Consider the following 12,082-nt stretch of genomic DNA (forward strand, 5'->3'; position numbering starts at 1 on the left):
CTCCAAAGACCAGAACTTTACTTCAGAACTGAAAGCAAGGGCCTAAACCCACAAACTGAGAACTCTTCTCAGCAGACCTCAGCATCCTTAAAATCATCTGCAAACTATTCCGAGCTGTCTGAATTGTTTTGCCAAGAACAATTGCCAGAGACCAGACCAGAGATCCAGAGAACCACAGGCCGCTGTATCCAGAGAGCTGACCCAGACCGCTGTGAGCAGAACCAGAGATCCAGGCCGCTGTGAGCAGAACCAGTGCCTGATTGACCCGCCGAGCAGAGAGAACCGAAGTCCAGTCCAGTTGACCAGTTGACCAAATCTGTGATGAGGCCCATTCATTTCAAAATCAGGAGTGAGTATCCGCCAGAACTATGCAGAACCCAATCTCTTAGTTAAAATAATCTAATTCAAGCTACTTTAACCTAATTAGAACAGCCTCCTAGAAATCGTGTCATCTGTCATTTTTAAAGCTGCACAACTGTCACCTGTCAATTCTGCAGCTGCAAGCTGTCACCTGTCATTTTGAGTTTTACTTTAAATCCGAAAATCTACCTTTAGTAAATCATCCGTATCTCCGGAACCGTTTGGGCTAGGAACAAGATTTTTGAAAGCTTAGAATCTAGGCTTTCCAATGAACCTAGAAACGACTTTCTACTCCCTATACTGGTTCCGTAATCGCGAGACACGCACTCGCAAAATTTACCGCGATTTGCGATTTGGCCCGATTTCTTCATCTGTGGAAATCAGCACCTTTTTGCTTCTCTTTGCTAAAATTCGTTTGCAATCTGCTAATCATTCATAGAGTATTCTTAAAGTGAGCCGGAACTAATATAAAGTAGCCATCACCTACCCTGAACCTCTAGAGGGAATTAAAAGCAATTTTAACACCTTTTCACTTCCTTGCAAACCACATTAAAGTAAATCGCCTGTGTTTAAAACTCATCCCTGTTTTCCCTAAGCTTGCTGGGAGAACTGGAACTGTGTATTGCATTATAAAGTGTGATTTGTTGGGATTCTTGAAGACTGTGTGCTCTCCTTCCATTTCGTGTATTGCATAGGGGGGAGTGAATTGTCAAAAGAAAAAGTGATCATATTACCTTTTGCTAAAATCATAACACGTTATTTCTGTACTGCATTTTATTCCACCTTGCGTTTCCTTGAACCATACAAAGCATTCTTTCCCACCTTATTCTTCTGTTCCTATTCATAAGTTACCTCTTGCTGACTACTGCTCATATTCACAAGTGTAATATCATTATCAATTTATTTATAGAAGTGTGATATATATATATATATATATATTGTTTAAATTTTGAAATAAACCTTTTAATTTGCAAAACGAACCTACTTCTTGGCTCAGTGGGGTCAGGCGGATTCTAAGAGGGGGGTGTTATACAAGGGTTGTCATCCAGAGCACTGAACTGGACATAAAAATACATCAATAAGGGTTTTCCTCAGCATCCTAGACTAGGCATTGACTTAGCTGTAGAGTTGATTGAATATCGCTTACAGACATCACTGGTACAGTAGAACACTTGTGCAAGAAAGAGATATGCAACATTTGAAAAGCGCGTTTCTGCACATAAGGGGGATTCAGCTTGGCTGGAGCTTGCATTTAAAAATACTGTTCCTTTGATATGGCAAAGTGCCCGGGTAAGCTGCCCACACATTTCCATTTCCAAGCATGTTGAACATATATTGACATTGCACTGTTCATGTCAGCATATGATTTTCAATGATAGGTCACATTGTCATCCATGCTCACCCTGACGGCTGAATGAACATTGACTCCAACCAAGCACTGCATGTAGGCCAAGGTGTGTCCATACAGACAATGCTTGCAACATGAACAGCCTTTCCACTTAACTGTGCTCCCTAGCCTCACTGGTAAGTGTACCAGCGATAGGGAAACATATTTGCCTGTATTTGAACATGTAGCACAGATACCTTGTCTTTTATGAAGGTCTGGCAACATATATGAAGCATTGTAAATAAAGTTTGGGGAACTACAGAAAGCTGCTCTTGTACATATCAATTGACAATTGAGATACAATATAGAAGTCTGCAAGCTTTGCATCTTCAGAGGTTTTAAATTACAACTCCCAATAGCCATAGCCAGCACAGGCAATGGTGAGGATACTGGGTGTCATATTCCAACACGTGCAGTGGAAAGCCGGCTTCAAGCTCTGGCAATAAAACAGTTCCAACTTTTGTCCATCCAGTACATTAGCTACTCTTGTCATGATTAATATGTGTCCTCACAACATGAAAATATTGTTTTACCAGTGTTGACCTTTTTGGGCCACCTGCCCTATTCTTTAGTATTTTACATGGTCTATGCCTTACTGTCAGGGAGAATTCTCATTTCTGTGCTAATTCTCTTCAACCATAAAGAACCCCAGCTCTTTTTCTGGACTTAGGACGTTTTAATTTTAACCTTCGATTGAGTGAGACCCTCTTCTGACTCTTTCATGTGTTTTACCTGATTTGGATGTTTGTGTTTTCACTGGTTTTGGAGTCTGACAAACTCCATAGGCATCTGCTTTTTTATGGTGACACACAGCACCTTCAGTACAGTGTCACTGAGAAATCCTTTAGATTTCTCATACAGTTTAAATACCCTTTTTTGTGTGAACTACAGTTCCCAAGAATAGTAAAGTGAAATTGACTTTACTTACCTTTCCTCTTTGTAGGTCCAGCAGGCACCATCTTGTGTGGGGAGCTACCTAGTAGCCCAATATGCTAAATTGTCATGTACCATTTTTATGTTACCTTCATTACTTTTAATTGCTGGTCGCAGTGGTTTACTTTTTCCAACCATTGTGCTTTTATACCACAGCCTGAACCCTCAGCTGCACCCATGGGTGACCATTTTGTCAAAATGGCCCTGTCTTCCTTTTTCTCCATTTTCTGTTTGTGCTGTCTTTCTTTGGTTTTACTCTGTGGTTGAGACAGATTTGAGCGCCCTTTGTCTTGCCTTCGGCGGGCTTCAGTTTGAAGCCGGCCTCTGGCTCCAGTGTGGCTGGGACAGGATGATAGGGAGGCTCACAAAACTAAACTCCCCTGGCTTTTGTCTCTAGGAATGCCTGAATGCAACTTGTCCTGATTGTCTCGCTGGCTGTCCTGTGGCTGACAGCCTAGGCTGTGCATGAATGGGAGAAACCTGCCTAAAAGGCGAAGGTTTTGTGACTACAGGCAGAGTCGACCATTGGCAGAAACACCCGACAAAGAAACCATGAACAAATCTTGCTGGAACCTCCTGGACCTTTGAATTGCCCGGTGAAGCCTGCTGCTATGCTGAACTCCTTTTTCACCTCGTAAGAGAAGCTACTCCGGACGACTTCTGCCCTTGGCTTAGTGGGACCAATTAAACCCGAGACAAACTACAATGGACCATCCCCGATTTGCTGTGCCTCTGTTGCTTTGGAAATGCCAGGGGTCAAGTGTCGGTAGCCGAGTGCAATGCCTGCCGCAGAAACAATCTACCTAGATGCGCCAGGAGTCTCCAAAGGACCCACCAGAAGCAGGACCTGCAGATCCACAGTCCCCTCACCAGAGTGCAGGACAGAGGGAGCGAAGAGAAACCAACCGGTGTCCAAGACCCGCAACAGGGCTGTTTGCTAAGCACTGAAACCGTGAAGTGCCGCTGAACCAAAAAGAGACCGTAGCTACCAATGACCTCCTAAGTACCGCAGCAGGAGACCTCCAGATGTCCTCCCTCTTGTCCCCATGACTGAGGTTCAGGGACATGGGTCGGCACTGCTGTAGCAAGACAGAATCCAGCTGGACCACTCTTCTTCAAACCAGAGATACTGTTTAGGCTTGGGGTACTTACATTATTGTCTTTTACCCGTGCTCTTCTTCTCAGTTGGGAATTGCATTGGCTTACCTTTTAGATGTGATTCCAACTCTGTTTTCACAGGCTTAACAGCTGGTGTCCCTGCAAGTGATTTTTATAACAAACTTTCTACTTTGTGCAAGACATTGATCTAAGAAGTACATCAGATCCATAGTGTGTCCCAATTGACTTTGGCTGTCCTGGCTACTGGAAGACTCTTCTCGTCCGTTGACTTTGATGCTGTTTGTCCCTCTTAGGTGGTAGCTTGTTGTATACTGTTACTGCTGGGAAAGGCTTATCTAAATTTCATTGAAAGATTTAGTTGGCCTCACATATGCTGAGAAACAGTCTAACCTTTTTCCTTCGCTAACATTTCCTTTCTGCAACCTCAGAATCTGCAAAGTATACCAGTGAGATATATAAATGGCATTACTGTCCTTGTGATTGAAGTCACCTCTATAACTGTTTATTGAGAAGCCACCCTCAACACTGGAAGTTCCTTCCCTCCCCAATGTCACGGTACTTGCCCCCAGACATCTGGAGCAGACCAACCTGCCCAGGGTACTGGCACCAATGGGGACCTTTAAGGCCCCAAAGTATTCCCTGAGGGCTTCCTGGACTTGGTCCTGGCGCCGTTGGCACCGTTGGCACCAGGCTTATGCTGCCATCACAAATAAGGCAGGTTTCAAAGGGAGAGAACCATGTGCAGACCAGTCTGTGGCAGGCTGAAGGGACTCCTTTACCTGAGGAACTACTTGCTAGGGGGTGGTTGGAGGGACTATTTTACCTGGGAACTACTTCTTGGAAGCTATATAAACCATGCCCTCAGAACAGAACATGCTTTGCATTATTCTGCACTGCTACAGTGTAATGCTCACCGTGTTTGTTAACTTCAGGCCTGTCTTTAGCCACGCCCATCCAGTTCTTCACGAGCTACCTGCAAAGGAAGGAAGAGAGAGGAGAAAAGAGAAAAAGGCTCTTACCTGATACTCCGTCTCGATCACTCTGGAGTTACCGTTCTGCTGAGCTGAAAAGGAAAAGACATCAGGTTAGCCACGCAGACCACGTGAACTACATTGCCATCCTGCGCAGCACTAATATTCACCAAAGGGCTGCTCATCCCAGCGATCCATCGAAGCACCATCACTTGATCGCCACCATCATGCGATCGCTGCTCCGGAGCTGCCGCACCTGTTGAACACAAAGAAAACATCAGATTAGCTGCGCATTGGGGAAAAGCCTAATTGGACATTTAACTCTTATGCAGTGCTACTACTCACCTGAAAGCTGCATTTTCTAGCGGTCCTGCAAGGAACCACCATGCTATCTCCGCCCTGGAGATACAGCACCTGCAGAATACAAAAGAAACAGCAGGTTAGTTACGCAGAAGAAAAATACCGCATGTAAAGACTTTATCGCATAATGCTGGTGTGAAACTTACCTTGGAATCCAGCTCAACGTTCCTGGGAAGAAGTCAGCTTCATCTTTTCGCACCAAGGGGAAACCTGTAGGAAAGAGGCACAGAAGTGAATTTTTGGCAACTTGAACTCTAAAGCAATCCATATCGTTGGTATAAAGACTTACCCCATTGAGTCACTGTTGTCTGGAACTCTGCAGGATCAGTGAAGTAACTAGATCTTTGAACAACTACGCACCCCGACATACAGTCGCAGGATGGAGAGTCTGCCATTCATAACGCTAAGATGAGACATAGCAGAGGGGTGCACAAGAAGGCCACAGGAGGTGGGAGTTTGCCCTCATCCTTACGGTTGGGTAACATTTTGTTTAACCTTTTTAGGCAAACCTGTTTTAGTGACGGAAGAGCGAATCAGAAGGGGCACGAGGAGCCATTCAACATCGGACCGTCCAATTCCGTTTGGCGCCCCTGTTGAGACCAGGTGAACGTGACAGAATGCAAAGCCTTCATACAAACCTCTACCTGGGCACCATCAAACCTCAGAGACTGATCAATTAGCCCAGCTTTTGGGGGAACTCAGAGCAGAGGTGCATTCGGCTCGACAAGAGACCAATGCTCTAAGAAGAGAACTAATTGTGACAAAAGAGTGCACCGATGACCTAGCCACACAATTACTTCAAGCCCAGGCTGGCCACACGCTGTTACCCGCAATGGGTTCATCAGTCCCAACTCAGTCAAGTAATACAGTGCAAGTGGTCCTTCCGGGAGCTATACCTTTGGCACCACCAGAACGCTTTGCGGGAGACCCTAAATGGTTTGCGGTTTTCATGAACCAGTGCCGCCTACACTTCCTATGCAGGCCAGAGGCCTTTCCGAATGATCAAGCAAAGGTGGCCTTTGTTCTTTCATACCTCAGTGGCAGTGCTGCAGACTGGTCCATACCACTAGTCAACTAAGACGACCCCCTTCTCCGAGATTTCCAGGGGTTTCACAGAATATGGAGAAGCTGTTTGCCCGATACTCCCAAGGCCAGGCTTTAGATAATGAACTGCTGTCGCTTCGTCAAGGGAACCAGGCTCTGTTAACTTATATTGCAACCTTCAACAGATCAGTGGTGGAAACCAGTTGGCCAGAAGACAAAAGGACTACGTTATTTCAACGTAGGCTGAGAGGCGAATTGAAAGACGTTTTAGCTCAAGTGGTGAATCCACCCCAAGACTGTGCGGAATACATTGTCCTTGTGGTACAATTAGACCACAGACTGCAGAACCGGAAAGCTGACCGAGCTAGACTGGAGAATCAAGTGTATGTGCGTCTGAATGACAACACCCCCAAGACCACAGACACATCTGAACCCATGCAAATTGGAGGTGTACAGGGTGCACTGTCTAAATCTGAGAGGATTAAGAGAAGACAACAACAATTGTGCTTATATTGCGGGACGGCTGGCCATTTTCTCTGTGACTGTCCAGTGAAACCACCCAAGAAGGCAGTCGCGGTCGCCGATCAGATCGCTGCTGAACCTGAGCCGGAAAACTACCCAGCCCAGCAAGCATAGAGGTCCGCTTGTCGAGCGAGAAGAAGGACTCCCAGACCTTGCATCTAGCCTTACCAATAATCCTCATTAGTCAACAGCACGCGTCTCGTATGCACGCAGTCAGGGCTTACATCGACAGCAGAGCCATAGGTAACTATATGGATCAAGAATTGGCTTCAAGGATGTGTCTTTCTCTTTGCCAAAAGGCAACAACTGATTTGGTCACCACTGTCGATGGAACGGAGATCTCTTCTGGTCCTGTAACGCACTTGACAAAGGATATGATGGTGTTGTGCCAAGACGGGCATCGAGAGACCATTGTGTTTGACTTAATCAAGGCCCTGCAATTTCAAGTAATTCTGGGAATGCCGTGGTTAGAAATGCACAATCCTTGCATAGACTGGCGTGATAAGAGGCTGACCCTCTCAGAATGTGCTAATACCTGCTATCCAGAAGAATCCATAACCAAAACAATCACAACAGTCACGAGTCCGGTAAATCAGCTATGCCAGTAATACCAGGATTTCCAGGATGTTTTTCAGAAAGACCAAGCCAATACCTTACCACCCCATAGACCATACGATTGCCAGGTCAACCTAATAGCTGGTGCTCGGATCCCATGCAGCAGAATTTACGCCCTCACAGAACCCGAAAATCTTCATCTAAAACAATACTTAGATCAGTACCTGCTAACGGCTTCATTCACCCGTCCAAGTCTCCGGCAGACTCGCCCTTATTCTTCGTCCCTAAAAAGGAAGGAGACCTAAGAACTTGTATCGACTACCATGCCTTAAACCAAGTGACAGTAAAAAATCGATACCCCCTGCCTCTGATCCCAAAGCTGCTGGACCAAGTAAAGGAAGCTCAAATTTACACTAAGTTGGATCTCACAGGGGCGTACCATCTCGTACGAGTTAAAAAAGGGGACGAATGGAAGACCGCCTTCCGCACTCAGTATGGGCTTTTCGAATATCAAGTGATGCCCTTTGGGCTTTGTAACGGCCCGGCAGCATTTCAATATTTTATGAACAATGTCCTTCAAGGGCTAATCGATGTTTGTGTCTTCGTATATATTGACGATATCCTGGTGTACTCAGCTTCCGAGCGTGATCATGTGAAACACGTCCACGCCGTACTTGAAAAACTTCGGCAACATTAGCTGTATGCCACATTAGAAAAATGTTTCTTCCACGTTACATAGGTCGAGTTTCTTGGGTTCATTCTAACTCAATGTGGTGTTTGTATGGACTCGCGGAAGGTGGACGCTATCCTCAAATGGCCTTCTCTAACTTCAATCAAAGGAGTTCAAAGCATGCTTGGATTTGCTAACTTCTATCGCAGGTTCATCCCAGGCTTTTCGCATTTGGTGCACCCCATCACAACTTTATTACGAAAGAACAAACACTTTCAGTGGTCGGATGAAGCGGAAAAGGCCTTCCAAGACTTAAAAAGAAAAGTCCCCTCAGCCCCAGTCTTAAGACATCCTCGCCCTGATCTCCCGTATGTGGTAGAAACTGATGCATCCAGTTTGGCGATGGGGGCGGTTCTTTCTCAGAAAGACCCTGAGACAGGTCAACTTTACCCAGTGGCCTTTTGGTCACGAAAATTCACAGTACCTGAACTGAACTATGCTTTAACCGACAAAGAGCTTCTGGCCATCAAGGCAGCATTCAAAGCTTGGCAACATTATCTCCTAAGAGCCAGACACAGCATTACTGTGATTACAGATCACCGGAATTTACAATACCTAAAGTCAGCCAAGGCTCAGTCCTCTTATCAGCTCCGATAGGCGTTATGTTTCGCAGAATACGATTTCGTGATTACTTACCGACCCGTTTGCTGAAACGACAAGGCTGATGCTCTGTCCCGCATAGGGATGGAAGAAGCATACTCGAATCCGGATCCTGTACCCATCATCCCAGGGGGGAGAATCCTTGGAATCACTTCTTCACTGACCCTAGACGACATCCACAAGGAAATTTCATATCTCTTCAATTCCGAGGCCTTACAAGCCTGGTCGACCAAAAGCAGATATCATTCTGTTACTGATCATTTACCTTATTTCCAAGGACATATCTATTTACCTAGTAAGGAACTTCAAAAACAGGTAATCTCAAATTATCATGAGCCGTTGGTGGAAGGCCACCCTGGAATTGCAAAAACCGAAGACAAGATCAAGAGACATTTTTGGTGCCCAACATGGCGTAAGTATATCAAATAATTTGTGCTATCATGTGACATTTGTGCACAGAACAAAGCCCAGAAAAAGAAACCATCAGGTCCACTACAGCCTCTGTATGTTCCACCTACACCCTGGCATACGTTGTCCCTTGATTTTATCACAGATCTTCCTCCCTTTAATGGCTTCAACACCATATTAGTGGTAGTAGACTTATTTTCAAAAATTGCCCACTTCATTCTGTTAAATGGTTTGCCCTCAGCTTCAATTTTGGCGAAGGAATTCCTAGAACAAATTGTCCGGATACATGGATTCCCCTCCGTCCTAGCCTTAGATCGGGGCAGTCATTTCATCTCACAGTTCTGGAGAAAATGTTGCCAAATGGCCCAAATTGACGTAAGGCTTTCGACCAGCCACCATCCTCAAACGGATGGTCAATCCGAGAGAAACAACCAAACATGTGAGTCCACCCCGTATTTCACATTTCCCTTTTGAAACCAGTGTAACCAGGAACTTGGAAACAAAACCGCCAAGACCCATCTTGGTAGATGGTGACCCAGAATTCGAGGTGAAAGACATTTTAGACTCAAAGTGGGTCAAATCAAAACTTTTCTATCTAGTTGACTGAAAAGGCTATGGTCCCCAAGAAAGGTCATGGGAGCAAAGTGACTACGTTCATACGCCACGTCTAGTAAACTGGTTCCATCGAAACTACCCAACCAATCCCGGACCAGCGAGACAAACCACCTTGGGGGGGACCTGGGGGTGGAGTGCTGTCATTGTACTTGCCCCCAGACACCGGGAACAGACCAACCTGCCCAGGGTACTGGCACCCATGGGGACCTTTAAGGCCCCAAAGGATTCCATAAGGGTTTCCTGGAATTGGTCCTGGTGCCGTTGGCGCCAGGCTCATGCTGCCTTCACAAATAAGGGAGGTTTCAAAGGGAGAGAACCACGTGCAGACCAGTCTGAGGCAGGCTGAAGGGACTACTTTACTTGAGGAACTACTTGCTAGGGTGTGGTTGGAGGGACTACTTTATCTGGGAACTACTTCTTGGAAGCTATATAAACCATGCCCTCAGAACAGAACATGCTTTGCGTTATTCTGCACCCCTGCAGCGTAACGCTCACTGTGTCTGTTAACTTGAGGCCTTTCTTCAGCCACACCCATCCAGTTCTTCACAAGCTACCTGCAAAGGAAGGAAGAGAGAGGAGAAAACAGAACAAGGCTCTTACCTGATGCCCAGTCTCGATCGCTCTGGAGTTTCCGTTCTGCTGAGCTGAGAAGGAAAAACATTAGGTTAGCCGCTCAGACCACGTAAACTACATTGCTATCCTGCGCAACGCTAATACTCACCAGAGGGCTGCTCATCTCAGCGATCCATTGAAGCACCATCACTTGATAGCCACCACCACTCGATCGCTGCTCCGGACTACCGCACCTGTTGAACACAAAGAAAACAGTTTTGCTGCGCATTGGGGAAAAGCCTCATTGGACATTTAACTCTTACGCAGCTCTACTACTCACCTGAAAGCTGCATTTTCTAGCCGTCCCGCAAGGCACCATCACGCGATCTCTGCCCCAGAGATACAGCACCTGCAGAATACAAAAGAAACAGCAGGTTAGGTATGCAGAAGAACAATACAGCATGTAAAGACTTTATCACATAACGCTGTGTGAAACTTATCTTGGAATCCAGCTCAACGTTCCTGGGAAGAAGTCCGCTTCATCTTTTCGCACCAAGGGGAAACCTGTAAGAAAGAGGCACAGAAGTGAACTTTTGGCAACTTGAACTCTAAAGCAATCCATACCACTGGTATAAAGACTTACCCCATTGAGTCACTGTTGTCTGGAACTCTGCAGGATCAGTGAAGTAACTAGATCCTTGAATTACTATGCACCCCTGTATACAGTCGCAGGATGGCGAGTCTGCCATTCATAACGTTAAGGTGAGTCATAGCAGAGGGGTGCACAAGAAGGCCATGGGAGGCGGGAGTTTGCCCTCCTCCTAACGGTTGGGTAACATTTCATTTAACCTTTTTGGGCAAACCTGTTTTAGTGACGGAAGAGAGAATCAGAGGGGGCACGAGGAGCCATTCATCATCAGACTGTCCAGTTCCGTTCAGCGCCCCTGTGGAGACCAGGTGAACGTAACACCCACTCACGTAGTTATGCAACAAACTGTTTAACAGATTCTCTTGTTTTTAGCCCTATCTCAGACACAGATCATGGCCATTGGATCCCTCTCCCTTGAGCTAACAATGAGCCACAAACCAGGCCATTGTACAGGAAATATATTAGTATTTATTTTAATTAAAAGTAATAGGAATTAGCACAAAAACCACTTTATCCGTGGGACAAAACAATCAACTTCTCTCTGCATAAATAAATCACAAAAGTGAGTAGAAAAGGACAGTCACAATTCTTAACATTTTGCAAATTTCACCTCATTAAATCAATAACAAAGGCATGTATGCAATGTGCAATTTTGATTTTTCTGCAGGCTTAAAAGGGTAGCAGTAGGATTTCAAGATTGGTAAAAATACATATGGCAATCATAATTTTGCTCACACTTTTGGATTAAAATAAACACAGGGTGATTTAGTGGTTTTTTTTCAGACCCCAGTTGCTTTGGTCAATGTTGGGAAGTCGGACAGAAAAATTGGAATGATTTGGGGAATTTTGGATTTCAGACCCCCCTCACTGAAAGACCTTTGTTGGGGAAGCTAGATAAAAGGTTTGGACTGGTTTAAGAACAAAGACGCCCCCTTTCCTTAATGAAGTCACGGTCTGCTGGACAACAAAGATTAATGTATATGCTATAGTTTTCAGCACATACCGGCAAGTGAGCTTTGTTAATTTTGAATTTTAACAAAATTCACCCGTAGTGTTCTACCAAATGTAGAATTAATGAATTAATGTCTTTGGTTAAATAGGTTAAGGATCTACACAATTTTTCACCCCCCACCCACTAGTAAGGGAAAGGATTCAAGGCACGCAGACTCTCCCACCTTTTGGTTTCCTAGAGCTCAGTTCTACTTGCATAGCATGCCTCTGTTTAAGGTTCAGGATAGCGAGCCTCATCTCAGGACACTCTGGAAAGATAGGACATG

This window comes from Ambystoma mexicanum, chromosome 4q, assembly GCF_040938575.1.
Source record: "Ambystoma mexicanum isolate Mex_15411 chromosome 4q, UKY_AmexF1_1, whole genome shotgun sequence".
Taxonomy (NCBI): domain Eukaryota; kingdom Metazoa; phylum Chordata; class Amphibia; order Caudata; family Ambystomatidae; genus Ambystoma; species Ambystoma mexicanum.